Source organism: Hoplias malabaricus, chromosome 4 (assembly GCF_029633855.1).
Source record: "Hoplias malabaricus isolate fHopMal1 chromosome 4, fHopMal1.hap1, whole genome shotgun sequence".
NCBI lineage: Eukaryota > Metazoa > Chordata > Actinopteri > Characiformes > Erythrinidae > Hoplias > Hoplias malabaricus.
The window spans coordinates 65,691,507-65,707,543 of NC_089803.1; the positions used below are offsets into that span (position 1 = coordinate 65,691,507).

General features: G+C 42.9%; 1 protein-coding gene across 1 annotated transcript in view; it reads left to right on the forward strand.

Moving 5' to 3' along the window:
* The first annotated feature begins 2,623 nt into the window (after positions 1 to 2,623).
* rerg (RAS-like, estrogen-regulated, growth inhibitor) overlaps positions 2,624 to 16,037 on the forward strand; it is a 63,296-nt gene continuing 49,882 nt past the window's right edge. Inside the window, exon 1 of the mRNA XM_066667438.1 lies at positions 2,624 to 2,756. The gene's annotated coding sequence lies outside the window, so the exon portion shown is untranslated. The remainder of the gene's footprint in view (positions 2,757 to 16,037) is intronic.

A 16,037-nucleotide genomic window follows, 5' to 3' on the forward strand; every position in this document is an offset into this window, starting at 1 on the left:
CATTTGCAAGATGACAGTGAGTAAAAGATGGCTAGAGATAATAATGTGATGATGGCAATGATGGTGATGATGGCCTGCTTGAGAAAGCCCAGTGTGACAGAATCTAACTGCTGCCCTTGCCAGCAACAAGGATTAAGAGTGCTGACCAATCACATTCTGGCCCCAGTTTTTTATATAAATGCCTGGAGTGCAAGGCCCTCTCCTGAAAGAGTAATAGCATGTGAACCAAGAGCATGTGAATCAGCGGGCATCTGGAAATGGGTAGATAATGGCTGGTGTAAAAATAAAATAAAAGGACCTTCTCGGTAAATAAATGGTGTAGAAATGCCATATATATCTCAGGAAAATAATTAAATACTATTAAATTCAGCACCTTCCGAAGTGAAGCATAAACGATAAACGATTCTTTTCTCTTTCTGATGTAAAGTAAATATCACAGAGCTAATAATGCTAATATCAAAACACAGTGGAGTAGAAAGTAGATCTAGCTGTAGTTTGTATATATCTATACACACTCCCTATAATTAGTGAATTTATCTACTTTAAGGTGCAAACGTTCAGTCGATTCCACAATATTTGTACAATCTCCAAAGAAAACCAATGAAATGAAATAGCCCTCTCCAGAGTGTATTCCTGGCTTCATCAATGATCCAGGGTAAGTTTCTTATCCGATGTGACCCGTAGAGCCATGACAACATTACAGAAGATGAATAGCTGAATGAATAAGTGAAACAGGATGCTAAGAAGGATTTGTGCATGAGCTAAAAGTCACCATGCAGTACCTTACATTAAGTTAATATCCTTTATTTCAGGTGTCCATACATTTTCTGCCTCGGAAAACATTAAGAAAGACATGGGATTGGGGAGATTGTGCCTTTGGTGGGATTAGCTTCATTTAAATGACTGTCCAAAGTTTTCTCGCAAATAAAGATACAAATCTTTTAGTTTCCATTTTCGTCAATTGTACATCATGCTAAATATCCATACAGATCAACTGCTGGACTTTTAAACACAATACATTTGCACAAAAAGGGACAGTAGTTGCTATTTTACAGAATTTTTCGTGATTATTTCTAGGAGATGGTTTGTAATTAGCAAAAGGTTAAGTTGCTAACGGGAGTTAGCGCGTTGCTCTGATTAAGGCTGATATCGCCCCCTAGTGTCACCATGTGGAAACACATACACACACACACACACATACACACACACACACACACATACACACATACATACACATACACACACATACACACACACACATACACACATACATACACACATACATACACACACATACACACACACACATATACACACACATACACACGCAACCTGCACATTTTATAGTAGAGTTACTGTTAATTTTGCTTCACATAAAGTATTCGAAAAACTGTAAACATAAAATGAGGTCTGGGCAAATTGTTCCCTTAATGGCAACTTTATCCATTCATTCAGTCATTCTTGATTAGGGTCCCAGTGAGTCAAGGGCACATCCACAATCACTAAGCAGAAGGCAGACAGGGCATGGCACTACATTTTTGTTTAATTATTGTTTGCCTGTATGTTAAACACAGCAAATACTTATTACACTTTCACTCATTGGCCAGTTACCCCTGCCCATCATAAAGAATTTGCCAGCTACCCTCCACCCAAGGACAGATTATGGGCTGAATCTCAAATGCCTCCTTGTTGTTTAGGCAGTGCCCTTCAAAGAAATTAAAATACCGGATCCTGTCTCACAAAGAGCAATTCTGGATACAGCTGCACGCGCACATTATATATTGGACACGTAGTGCACTGTTATTTCTTTTGAGATAAATCCAGAATTTGAAAGCCATTCACGATTCAGTCATGGTTGTAAATGACCCATGGACATTGGTGCTTTTTTAAAAGGATTTGATGTGGCATCCTGGGACTCTATGGGGATTTCATTCCAGTCAATTAGGAGAGAAAGATATCACAAATTTTCTCAAAACTTTGAGAAAGGAATGAGTAAATACACATACAATTCCAGACTATGTGCTGAGGGGCATTTGTTTTGTTTCTGCACTCTTTTTTAGTCCTTCAACAGGGTCTTGGACCTGAGTGCCACAGAGGGCCCTGGCATTATTTTTACACGACCTAGTAAGAAGTAGTTTTTATTCTGATTGGTTGCCAATTACTGTGCTTTATTCAGTGAAACAGGGCTGTAACAGTTTATATCTTCAGCAAGAATTCGGTGGAGTCAAATGAGAAGAAGTCTGTACAGTTATTGTGACGTCATAAAAACAAAGACTTCAAAAGCAAGGTTATTAATTTTCACCAAGACAAATTGAGAACTGAGGAGTGAACGGCTCCTTTTGAAACCTTGAAAATTGAGGAAAATCTACCCGATACGGACCATTTAATCGGTCGCTCTGGTCCACTGCTCCACTCAGTCCAACAGAGGGCGCTAGACACTGGCGCTGTAGTTCTTGCGTTCGCGAATGCGGACTTTGAGCGGAGGACGAGAAAACAGGTGTATTATTGAGTGTCCACCCGTTTTCCGACACAGCCCGCCTCTCTAAATTTTGATTGGCACGCTTGAGCTGAGTCCTCTTTTTCGATTGGCTGATATTTCACACTCTCTAGCAATTAGCCAATCACGGCGGGGGGAGAGGCGGGGCTTCGTTGTGGCTAGCTCTGGGTGTTGAGCGGTACACCGGCACATCTGGAGGATCTCCAGCCTGCCGCACGCTCGCCCTCGCCCGCCGGAGACTCACAGAGACCCTGCACAGGTAAGATCCACACAGGCAGGGTTCATTCAAATGTTTGAATGTAAAACGTCACCTTTGACAGTAGCGGACTCGGGTAATACCTCAGATTGAGGCGAGGCTTGGCATTAATATCTATGCAGTGTGTGAATCAGTTATTTCACTTCGGTTTTGCGCAGGTTGTGTGGCTGTATGGTTTGTGTTTATGGGGTGCTGACGCACGGCTGCCAACGTCACTGCCCTCTCTCCCTCTCTCTCTTACACACACAGAGTAACAAAAACAAAAAAACAGCCCCGTGTTTCAGTGTCATTGTCAGTGTTTTTATTGGGAGTCTAGAAGAGGACTTGCATTCCTGGAAGCTCAGCTCCACAGTCTCTTAGCGACCTTGTGTACAATTTAAGGGCTATTCATTTCTTATTCGCGGTAGAAGAGTAACCTCTGGTACACAGCCTGCAATAAATAAGTCCCCAAGGGAGGGCACTTCCAAGATTAACACAGACTAACGGCTGGGTGATTCCTCGACTGGGTGCCGTAGCTCCTGTAACATGTTACAACAACAAAAAACAAACAAACTAATTTTTAGAGACCCGTTGCGTCATAGACGGTAACAAACTAGTTTGTAACTCACTCACTCATTCACTCACTCACTCTAAAGAAAGGGCTCCACCTAGGGGCGCTGTTCAGTTCGTCAGCCGTACACATTGATAACAGGGTGTCATTGCTTGTTACCTTTTTCCAACACTGGGTTTATTAAAAAAAGGTATGTAACAAAAACAAACAAACAACAAAAAAGACAGGTCAAATCATCCTAGCAACAACAGTTCAAGACTGTGTCTTGTTAGCAGGACTGTGTGGCTTATGGCATGTTTTTCTTTATATACTATATTTCTATATATACTTTATATACATTTATTTATTTATGCACTATTCTTTGTGTTTTTTTGAGATTTAGCATAAAATTTGGGCCCACATTACAACATGAATGACATTCTGAAGTGATTTGACATGTGTTTTCTAACAATAATCATTAATTATGAATTAGGTATCAGGACTGACAAAGTAATCATTATATCGTTAATAAACGTTAAGGAAAATGTACTTTTTCTCTTGCTTTGATATTCAGGAAACCTGGCATGATACAAATTCCTGTTGTGACTTGTGGAATATTCCAGATATTTTATAAAAGGTGTTCAGGTAACAGTGCTGAGTGAATGTTAAGGTGCATTTTTCACCAATAAAGAATGACAAGAAAAAAACAAGTCTTCAGGTTATGAGATGTTAAAAGGGTTCTCATGTAAAAAACAAAAAACAAACAAACAAAAAAAAACAATATTATAAATATTTCAAGGTGAAGTGTAGTCTAGGAAAGGCAGAGAGTTCTGTACATAGATTTATCATTCAGTTCAGGGTCATGGTGAGTCCAGAGCCTACCTGGAATCACTGGGTGCAAGGCGGGAATACACCCTGGAGGGGGCGCCAGTCCTTCACAGGGCAACACAGACACAGTCATACCTACGGACACTTTTGAGTCGCCAATCCACCTACCAAAGTGTGTTTTTGGACCGTGGGAGGAAACCGGAGCACCCGGAGGAAACCCACGCAGACACAGGGAGAACACACCACACTCCTCACAGACAGTCACCCGGAGGAAACCCACACAGACACAGGGAGAACACACCACACTCCTCACAGACAGTCACCCGGAGGAAACCCACACAGACACAGGGAGAACACACCACACTCCTCACAGACAGTCACTCGGAGCGGGAATCAAACCCACAAACCCCTGGAGCTGTGTGACTGCGACACTACCTGCTGTGCCACAGTGCCGCCTACATAGACTTATGTTTTATTAATTATAATGTTTCTTAATGTGCAACTTGCATGTTGGTTGTTATGAAGGATGCTATAACTATTTTTGTTATATCATGTTTTGAAAAGACACCAGCGTTAGCATATGTAACACCCCATTCCAGGTATCACCTGTTTAAATCATCTTCAGCTTATCTGTCATAACTGCTTTGTGTTGAATCAATCAGTGTTTGGAGTTCTGGACCTAACCTGGTCTAAAATATAAGTCTCCATTTTTAATCTGCCTTTAGAGTGAACAAGAAGGACCCAGTGGTGACCTACAACGTCAGTACCAGATGCGTTTGGCTTATAATTTGGGCACCTCAGTATTTCTAGCTTGTAATAGAATGGTCTCCAGTCTCCACCCTGGGTTTGGTCTGTAATTGAGACCAGCTAGTGGCTTTGCTCTCCTTTCTAAGTAGTTCATCCAAATCTCATAGTCTTGGCATGTGGAGAATAATCCACAGAGATAAACAATAGTCTTTACGAAGGGAATGTTTGTACATGCCTGTTGCTTATTCGCTGGTTCCTTTTGCTTCCTGGGCTGTTTCTATGATACAGACTCTCTGGGCATGAATCCGGGTGATGTCCTTGAAGCCTCTGGTGGCTGTGCTGATGGTGGATTTATCAGCTTTCAGTCCCTTTAGGTGAATGAGCATGTTACAGTATGTAATTCGTATGCCAGTGCTGTTCGTCTGGTTCATATCAGAGGGGACATCAACCTCTTTTGTTCCTCTCCATGTCGTAGGTTACAACACGGCTGAATACACTGCGCTGTGATTCGCAGGATGTGTATTTCTTTGTGTATTTATAGGTAGTTCGCCCCACTTTGCTGTAGTAAAATCGTCTAAACTCTCAGAATAAAAGCTACAGTACACTGTACAAAATTGTTGTAAATGTACAGCGAGTTTGCTACACTATTTTACTGTAAATCACAGTATTTACAGTAAATTATTGTATTATTCAATTACAGTAATATGCTGTAAGTTTGAAATACAGTAGTGTTCCTGTAAAAATACGGTAAATGGCTGGGGACTCTGCTGCCAGTAGTTTACTGTAAATCACAGTATCTACAGTAAATTATTGTATTATTCAATTACAGTAATATGCTGTAAATTTGAAATACAGTAGTGTTCCTGTAAAAATACAGTAAATGGCTGGGAACTCTGCTGCCAGTAGTTTACTGTAAATCACAGTATCTACAGTAAATTATTGTATTATTCAATTACAGTAATATGCTGTAAATTTGAAATACAGTAGTGTTCCTGTAAAAATACAGTAAATGGCTGGGAACTCTGCTGCCAGTAGTTTACTGTAAATCACAGTATTTACAGTAAATTATTGTATTATTCAATTACAGTAATATGCTCTAAATTTGAAATACAGTAGTGTTCCTGTAAAAATACGGTAAATGGCTGGGAACTCTGCTGCCAGTAGTTTACTGTAAATCACAGTATCTACAGTAAATTATTGTATTATTCAATTACAGTAATATGCTGTAAATTTGAAATACAGTAGTGTTCCTGTAAAAATACGGTAAATGGCTGGGAACTCTGCTGCCAGTATTTTACTGTAAATCGCAGTATTTACAGTAAATTATTGTATTATTCAATTACTGTAATATGGTGTAAATTTGAAATACAGTAGTGTTCCTGTAAAAATACGGTGTAAATGTACCTTTAAAAGGCACAACAGTGGTTTTAAAATCCTGTTGTGTTACATTCTCTTCTCCAAAAGGAGAAGTACATATTTGTAATCTTTCCTTATATAAATCTGTAAAATAACAGAGTGTAACGTAAATCCTAGAGATGAAATGGAGCATATAAAATCCACACAATTTAAAAATGTACAATTAAATAGAATAAGGTACAACTATGTTCCCTGTTCCCTGAGGTCAGTGAAGCATCACGATGATAATGAAGTTGTACTTTTAAGGTAAAAATACTACCTAGTGTTCTTTTTAATGAGTTCTGGTACTGATTCTAATCACAGTGTTAGATCTCTAGCCAACACTGCATGGGTCAATGGTGAAATTAATCTCATGTGCAGCTGCTTCAGAATGGCAGTGATGCTCTTTTATGGAGATTATAGTGATAGTTTTTTGGACTTTCATTTACCAGAATACACAAACTGTGAGTTTACGTTTAGCACTTGAAAAAGTTTCCACGGGATCTTTGGTCATGTTTCTTATTGCACCTTTTAAATTTTATTGAATGGTACTTGACAGGGGTTCGTTTAAGGGTGTGATTGTGGAGAAAGCTTGGGAGCTAAGGAGGTGGTGAAGGTACATGTGAGAGTATCACTGTGAGTGCCATAAGCCTCGCTGCAGGGTCCCCTCAACCTCTCCAGATGTGTTTCAGTTGTAGGCGTGTGTCCCTCTGAGACCACTTAACAGGCACTTAGCTTCATCCATCAGGGCTTTTATTGAAGCTATTCGTCTCTCTCCTGTTCGGTGACATGTCGGAAGGAAAGTGGGCATGTCCCACTTTTTATGGGGGGGGCAGGGCTTCCACAGAGTTGAAAGTGATTACAGAATGTGTTTACACACTCGCAGCATTGCAAAGAGGAAGCTGAGCTGCGCCTGTCGTACCTCTCAGTGTTGAGATGACCACACTGCACTGTGATTTGCGCACTGTGACTCTTTGATACTGTACAGTGATATTGTATTGTATCTGGATTATTAATAGAGGGGTTATTTTAGATGGAGCTCCAATTATATATAATGTTTATAGAGTGTGTAGTGACTTGTGCATTCAGTGGCTGGGAGCCACTGGCTGCAGGATCTCATTGGTGTAATGTTGGGCTGTCAAAGGGACTGTAGTGAAGATCAAAGGTGATCTGGCACTGTATGAAATTGCACTCCACACCATAACCCCAGGCCTTCTGGACGTGTGACAACAAACCGTTTGTCTCAGCGCTGACGACAATGTCTCCACACACAAATATGTTGGTCATCTCCACCAAGACAAAAGTGGGACTCGTCGCTGAATATGACTCTGTGACAGTCCGGCACAGTTAAGGACAGTTGTCATAATGATATTCATGCATGTAGACCTGCGCCATGCAGCTGCCTGCTAACAGAACAACTCAGAGGGCATCACTCCTCGCCGAATATCCACAGTCGTGGCTGTTGTGTCACTCTGCACGTCTGACAATCCCTTGGTACTCCCTCTCTGTGGTTCGTGTACGTCTCCCCGATCCTTCATGTCACTGGTGCACACCTTGTTCCATCCACTGCTGCCAACAAGTTGTTTATTAACAAGTTAGCTTAGCAAGCTAGTTAGCTAGTAAGAGAATACACCTTAAAACAGGGGCACAGCTTAGTAATTAATTTCCCCTCTCATCACATTGAAATGCACATAGGAAAATATGCTACACAACAATCCCAGTAAACAAGGAACGTCCCTGGACGTTCAAAATAGGTCTAAAAGTAGTCTGTCCGTCAAAGACATATTTTAAACGTCAATGGACGTCCAAATTTCATCTTAATAAGTTAGTTAAGTGGTGACCAATCGATAACGTCAGTGGACGTCCAAAATGCGTTTTATCCAAGTAATTTATTTCGGGACCAATTAATAACGTCAATGGACGTCCAAAATACGTCTAATAGTCGTCTTTTCAATGTCTGTGTTTGGACGTCTTTTCAACTTTCATTTTCAACCTTAAGAGAACGTTGATTAGACGGTTATTACGTTATTTCAACGTTGAATCAACGTTGAATTGAAAGTTACTTTTTTATGACCAAATCTACACTGAACTTTTTGAGAGCACATTAGCAGCCGGTTTAGTTAAGGTTTCCTCACTGTTACCTCATTCTTATGCATTTTACTTGAGGAAAAATAAGAAAATCACTTAATCCATGGCTGCCTGAGCAGTACTTTGAACAAAATTTCATTTTATGTAATGTCTTGACTCATCTTAGCAGAGCCCAATCCACCATGCCAACAATTTCAGTTTAATTAATCGCTTCAGTGCCTTTTTATAGAACAAACGGGTTAAAACATTAATGCTAGTTCATGCTAATTCAATCCCACAATATTCAAGAGCTGCAAATAAAGTGAATTTAAAATGGATCTGAGAGTTTACTGAGGCAGTACAATCATTCAGAGCTTTCTGCATTGTTATTCAAAGCTTATTTCTCTCTCTATATACATAATCAAACACCGTGTTTCCCAGTTTGGCTACAGTCATGCCACCGTATTGGAGTTATTCCCACAAATATCTCACTGAATCAACCAGAATCTCCTGTGTAAAACTAAATGTGAAAAACGCTTCCTCTTCCAATCCTTCACTCTGTTCTTAGGCATTGCCAAACATCCATTTGCCTCCATGAGCGTATGAGACTGCACCCTATATGCTCACTTCTTCCAGCTGATTCCATATGGAAAGGAAAGACTGACACCCTTATATTAGGAAGGAATTCAGATTCAGATACCCACACGTTCCCACAATGTAGACCCGGACAATCAGATCTCCAATCCAATACATTTCATGTGTTTGTGTTCCAGAACTAATCATCCAACATCAGTGCATGACCTCACTAATGTTCTCAGGACTAAACGCCATTAGACAGACACAGAAATGTTCCAGAATCTAGTGTTAATACACGCTTAATTTCAGAAGAAACCATTATCTTTGTTGGACTTCCTATTGGCAACAAAGTCCCCCAACCCTTCCAAGACTGATCATATATCTCCAGCAGTTTCTCCACTCCACAGCCTCAAGAAGTTAGTGCTACACAGTGTTTACTCAAGAGGAAACCACATGACTCACCTCACCACTGTTGATGCTCCAAACCAGGCAGTGTGTTGTTATTGCAAAGTGAAGTACATGAAGTCACATGTTTAAAAATGTGTTCAGTCCACGAGCATGATTTCATTGTCACGTTAAAGACACTCTTGTGTGAAGGAGCAGTGTGGTTGGCAGTTAGTATCCTAAATAAGCAGAAGCACACCTGAATCCACTTCTTTAATCAGTGCGTCTCTCTTCAGCAGTGTGCAGTGTGTCCAACCGTGCTGCTTGGTTTAAATGACATCATCACAGCGGACCTTTGCTGCTATGACTGGACTCTCCTGCTTTAATATAACCTTGGATCTTAACCCTTTAAACTACACATTTATTTGACTGTTACTGATGGGGTATTTCACAATCTTTTCAAATTTTCTCCAAATTTAAACAGATGAGATGTAAGGGAAACAGAGAATCTACTTAACTTTAGAGACATTCAGATGTCTGTTTCCTGTCACCACTTCTGTGAACAAAGCTTCTAAACTAAAACTAACCTACTCCAGCTTTGAGAAAATTATTTAATTCATTCATTCATTATCTGTAAGCGCTTATCCAGTTCAGGGTTGCGGTGGGTCCAGAGCCTACCTGGAATCATTGGACGCAAGGCAGGAATACACCCTGGAGGGGGCGCCAGTCCTTCACAGGGCAACACACACACACACACACCTGCGGACACTTTTGAGTCACCAAACCACCTACCAACGTGTGTTTTTGGACTGTGGGAGGAAACCGGAGCAAACCCACGTGGACAATACACCAACTCCTCACAGACAGTCACCCGGAGGAAACCCACGTGGACAATACACCAACTCCTCACAGACAGTCACCCGGAGGAAACCCACGCAGACACAGAGAGAACACACCACACTCCTCACAGACAGTCACCCGGAGGAAACCCACGCAGACACAGAGAGAACACACCATACTCCTCACAGACAGTCACCCGGAGGAAACCCACGCAGACACAGAGAGAACACACCACACTCCTTACAGACAGTCACCCGGAGGAAACCCACGCAGACACAGAGAGAACACACCACACTCCTCACAGACAGTCACCCGGAACGGGACTCGAACCCACAACCTTCAGGTCCCTGGAGCTGTGTGACTGCGACACTAACCTGCTGTACCACTGTGCTTTCCTGCTTTGAGAAAATATTGTTCTTAATTCTTAAACCTGCAAGGCCCTCACGTGCAGGCCTTCTTTCAATTCCTCAAACTTGTAACTAAATGAGTTACATATAAGTTTGACTGCAGTTACTGAATCATTTAAAGAAGTTTCTGAGTAAAATCTTAAGATTAATTGCTGAAACATAGTCTTAAAATGTGGTTCTTTAATGGTTCTTTAGTAAAGTAAATGGATCTGAATATAACTGTGTGTGTGGCGGCACAGTGGTGCAGCAGTTTAGTGTCGCAGTCACACAGCTCCAGGGACCTGGTGGTTGTGGGTTCGATTTGCGTTCTGGGTGACTGTCTGTGAGGAGTGTGGTGTGTTCTCTCTGTGTCTGCGTGGATTTTCTCCGGGTGACTGTCTGTGAGGAGTTGGTGTGTTCTCCCCGTGTCTGCGTGGGTTTCCTCCGGGTGCTCCGGTTTCCTCCCACAGTCCAAAAACACACGTTGGTAGGTGGATTGGCGACTCAAAATTGTCCATAGGTGTGAATGTGTGAGTGTTGCCCTGTGAAGGACTGGCGCCCCCTCCAGGGTGTATTCCCGCCTTGCGCCCAATGATTCCAGGTAGGCTCTGAACCCACCGCGACCCTGAACTGGATAAGGGTTACAGACAATGAATGAATGAAAGGATAGAACTGTGTGTTCTACACAGAACCACATGCATGGTGAATTTTTTTATTGTTTTTTAATTGATGGAGAATGTGCTGCATAGTGTTCTATGTAGCACCTTTTTGGAAACAGCTCTGTGTACAGAACCAAAAATAGTTCCAATTTTATTACAATTTCCAACTTGAATCAATAGAAGATCCATTTTCCAATGGCACTAACATAGAAACATATACAACACATTCTCAAGCAACCTGAAGAACAAGTTCATATAATGAACATATAAATATAACTGGTTTCAAATGCAACATTTGTGAACAACCTACTCTTGTCGAAGTGATCTCAGAATGTATATATCATGATGTCATTTCTAGACCATATTGAGCTCCCCCAAAACCTTAAGCCCCCTGAACTAGTGGGGTTGCCAGTAATGGAGCACACTCTTACCAAATAAGGAGCTCATAAAGAGCACAGAACCCCATGGAAAAGTGGGGCACCTCAGTGGAGCTACAGAATGCTTAGACCAAGCACAGACGGCCCTCTGCTTATCCCCTAGAAGTCTCCAGCTTTGCTGCAGGCCTACTACCTTAATGCAGCTGTGAGATTACATATTCATAAAGCTGCACTGGATGCTTTGTGAACTGTACTTTCAAGGAACCTGTAAGATCTTTAATCATGCACACAGCTTGTATAACGTCCAAAAGAGGAGCACATATGAACCTAAACCTATACCTAGACTGTTGATCACTTTAACTGGATCCTTCGGAGGGATAGATCTGTGTCTAGTATCACTGAACTGAGATAAAGTGGTGTTTACAATCCAGAGCGCCATCTAACATGAGTAACTGACTTCACTAATGCTCCCATGGGTGAGTGCCATCAAATCCTCAAAGCACAGCTCCAACATCTAGTGTGAAAAGGTGGGTTGGAGTACTAACCCATTAGAATGCCTTTTAGTTCATGTATCTGCAGATACATAGATATTTACATTTGTCTGGGTTTAATGTCTGTGCTGCACAATTAATTTCCACAACTGTTACATCTTAATGTTTTAAAACAGGGACATTCAGCACAAAAATAGCAGGCTAAGACCAAACAGAAGCAATCAACTGCTACGTAACAACCACGATTACATAAAGGTCGGCCACTCTACAGTCAGTGTTTAAAAAAAGCCACGCTGTCTTGGAGTTCTCTGTTATAAAAACAGGCCTGGAGCTTAATTTATGGAAAACCATTCCTTCATTTTCTGTATCTGCTTTATCATGTTCACACTTACCCACAGGTGACGGTGAGAACACACCAAATCCCTCACAGGGACCTGAGGTGGGGACCAGGACCCCCAGGACCCTCGCAGTGACAATACCTGCCATGCCACTGCGTCTACCTAGAAAACAATTACAATTTCAATCCTGATTGGTCTGAAACATTGCAGTTAAATACTTTACTTGAATCGTTCATCCGTACCGTGATGCTGTGGTGCTCCATTACTCCAGAGAACACTGTTCCCCTGTTCCTCCATGCTGGGGATTTACTCTTCTTTAGCTGACACTTGGAATTGAGCAGGGTGAGTTTAGGTTCCTGTGTAGCTCCACAACGTCTGTTTTGCTTCATGTTTTTCTGTGAAAATTATATAAGCTGTGTGCACAACTGAATGTCTGTGTTCTCAATGGGTGAAACGTAAGGGGTGTATACAACCTATGGACATGACACACAGGATGGAGACAAAAGACGTGTTTTGAATGGGTGGCACGGTGGAGCAGCAGGGAGTGTCACCTTGAGGTTGTGGGTTTGAGTCCCGCTCCGGGTGACTGTCTGTGAGGTGTGTGGTGTGTTCTCCCTGTGTCTGCGTGGGTTTCCTCTGGGTGACTGTGAGGAGTGTGGTGTGTTCTTCCTGTGTCTGCGTGGGTTTCCTCCGGGTGACTGTGAGGTGTGTGGTGTGTTCTCCCTGTGTCTGCGTGGGTTTCCTCCGGGTGACTGTCTGTGAGGAGTGTGGTGTGTTCTCCCAGTGTCAGCGTGGGTTTCCTCCGGGAGACTGTCTGTGAGGAGTGTGGTGTGTTCTCCCAGTGTCAGCGTGGGTTTCCTCCGGATGCTCCGGTTTCCTCCCACTGTCCAAAAACACACGTTGGTAGGTGGATTGGTGACTCAAAAGTGTCCGTAGGTGTGAATGTGCGAGTGTGTGTGTTGCCCTGTGAAGGACTGGCGCTCCCTCCAGGGTGTGTTCCTACCTTGCGCCCAGTGATTCCGGGTAGGCTCTGGACCCACCGTGACCCTGAACTCGATAAGCACTTAAAGATAATGAATGAATGAACATTAGTCATGTAGAGTTTGTACAACGGCCTGAGATTGTAAGTATGGTTGATGTGGGGTGGCTCAAAAGGTGACACCTAACAAATTTGACTGCTGCCTGATAAGAAAATAGTCTAAGTACCTGGAAAGCAGTACCCATGCAAACAGCAGCACGTGTTGATCATATTATGGTTTGATCTGTGACTCTGTGAACAGAATCATTCTTTAGCAGTGGCCTGTGTTCCTCTGGTACTGTTACCTTCTTATTGACACATTGCACCAGAAGGCTTCATTTTCATGTTATCAGTATGGTTTTTACCTGGGGGAGCAATCCTCCTATGGTTCTGTGGTTGTCCCCAACATAACGGAGTTTATTTCGCTTTATTTTCTGTTGGTGAAGAGTACTGCACTGTGGCTGGTTGCCTCTCTCACACTGGAGCTTTTAAATTGCATTTTAGACCCATTTTATGTTCTAACACAGGGAGATTACAAAAGCTGTGTGTACACAATTGAACATCTGTGGCAGAAGCTGGTGGTCCGAAATCCAGCTGAATCCACTCATTATAACGGCTGCCTGCAAACATCTGTACACTCTGGAGTTCTAATGTGAGTCCGGTTTTATAAATGTCCATGCTTTGGCATTGTTCATTCATTTATTCATCCTCTGTAACCACTTCATTCTGGTCAGGATGTGGACAGCTCACACCTGTGGGCAATTTCACACACTCACACCTGTGGGCATTGTCACACAGCCAACTCACATAACAGCATGCTTTTGAAAACCCTGACGAAAACCCACACATACACAGAGAGAACACACCCAACTCCTTATATGGTGATTTTCCACTGTATGGGACCTACATGGCTCGACTCGGCACGGCTCTTTTGTCTTTCCTCTGGCCAAATCTGGTGCCTGGTACGTTTTCAGTCCCAGCTCACTTTGGGTTCCAACCATGCTGAGTAGGTGCTAGATGTTGAGGTGTAAACCCTGCAGAGTGCTGATTGGCCAAAGCCCTGTCAATCACCACAAAATGCAATCTTATCCTGCAACAGATAAAAACTGACCTGTGAGACTTGGAGTGCGGAGCCAGTCCAAAAAACTAAAACAACACGCGAATACACGAAGAGTTATGTGGTTTTCAAAGCCAGCAATTTCTGTTAGAGATGCAATTTTGCAATGTCATGGTCTCCATTTGGTGGGGGAGCCATGCCAGTGGAAAAGCGACAAGCTTTGAGCATGCCGAGCTGTGTCGAGACCCACGAGGTGGAAAAGCACCACTGACTCAAGAAGTGAATCCAGGACTCTGGAGCCTGAGTCAGCCACGATTCCTATAGTGCTGCACCCCTACTATGAAGTTGCGCTAGAGCTCTGTAGGGAGCTCAGGTTGTGTTTTCGAAGCTACATTTAGTTCTGAGTCATCGTTTCATTACATGTACTTTAACCCCAGCATGGTGTTAATCTGCTCTTCACACCTCTGCGTACCACATGCATTCTGATTTTCTGACACCTCACATAATGCTGTAAGGCCAGTGACATTTTCCCGTTTTTTCTTTCATAACTGTAAATAAGCAGACATTTTATTAATGACAACACCAGTGAACTCACGAGGGACTGACAGCTGACAGTGAGCTAAATTGAACCTGATCCAAATATCCGTTTAGTATCAGGGGATTGAATAATTTAATGGGCATCCCTCAAACACACACATATGCACACATCCACACAGTTCGCCCACGCCACGAGCCCAGCGTGAGTCATGATGTTAATGTTGTTATCACTGATAGAAACAGCGAATGATCTGTTTCCAAGATAATCCATTTGGCGGTCATGCATGAAAAGAACACTCATTACCATGAGGCCACCTCAGTGTGTCCAGTTTGGTGCTACAGCAAGGTTTAGTTACAGTAGCAATGATTCATCAGTCTTCTGTTCTGGCTCGGTTATTACACTGGGACTATTGTTCAAAAGCTTGAAGATACTTTCATTTAGAATCTTATTCATATTTTTGTCTTTTTAAAGTCAGCAGTGTCTTCTAGTTTACGTTTGCTGCCTATTGTGGGTTGTGGGTTCGATTCCCGTGCCGGGTGACTGTCTGTGAGGAGTGTGGTGTGTTCTCCCTGTGTCTGCGTGGGTTTCCTCCGGGTGACTGTCTGTGAGGAGTGTGGTGTGTTCTCCCTGTGTCTGCGTGGGTTTCCTCCGGGTGACTGTCTGTGAGGAGTGTGGTGTGTTCTCCCTGTGTCTGCGTGGGTTTCCTCCGGGTGACTGTCTGTGAGGAGTGTGGTGTGTTCTCCCTGTGTCTGCGTGGGTTTCCTCCGGGTGACTGTCTGTGAGGAGTGTGGTGTGTTCTCCCTGTGTCTGCGTGGGTTTCCTCCGGGTGACTGTCTGTGAGGAGTGTGGTGTCTTCTCCCTGTGTCTGCGTGGGTTTCCTCCGGGTGACTGTCTGTGAGGAGTGTGGTGTGTTCTCCCTGTGTCTGCGTGGGTTTCCTCCGGGTGACTGTCTGTGAGGAGTTGGTGTGTTCTCCCTGTGTCTGCGTGGGTTTCCTCCGGGTGACTGTCTGTGAGGAGTGTGGTGTGTTCTCCCTGTGTCTGCGTGGGTTTCCTC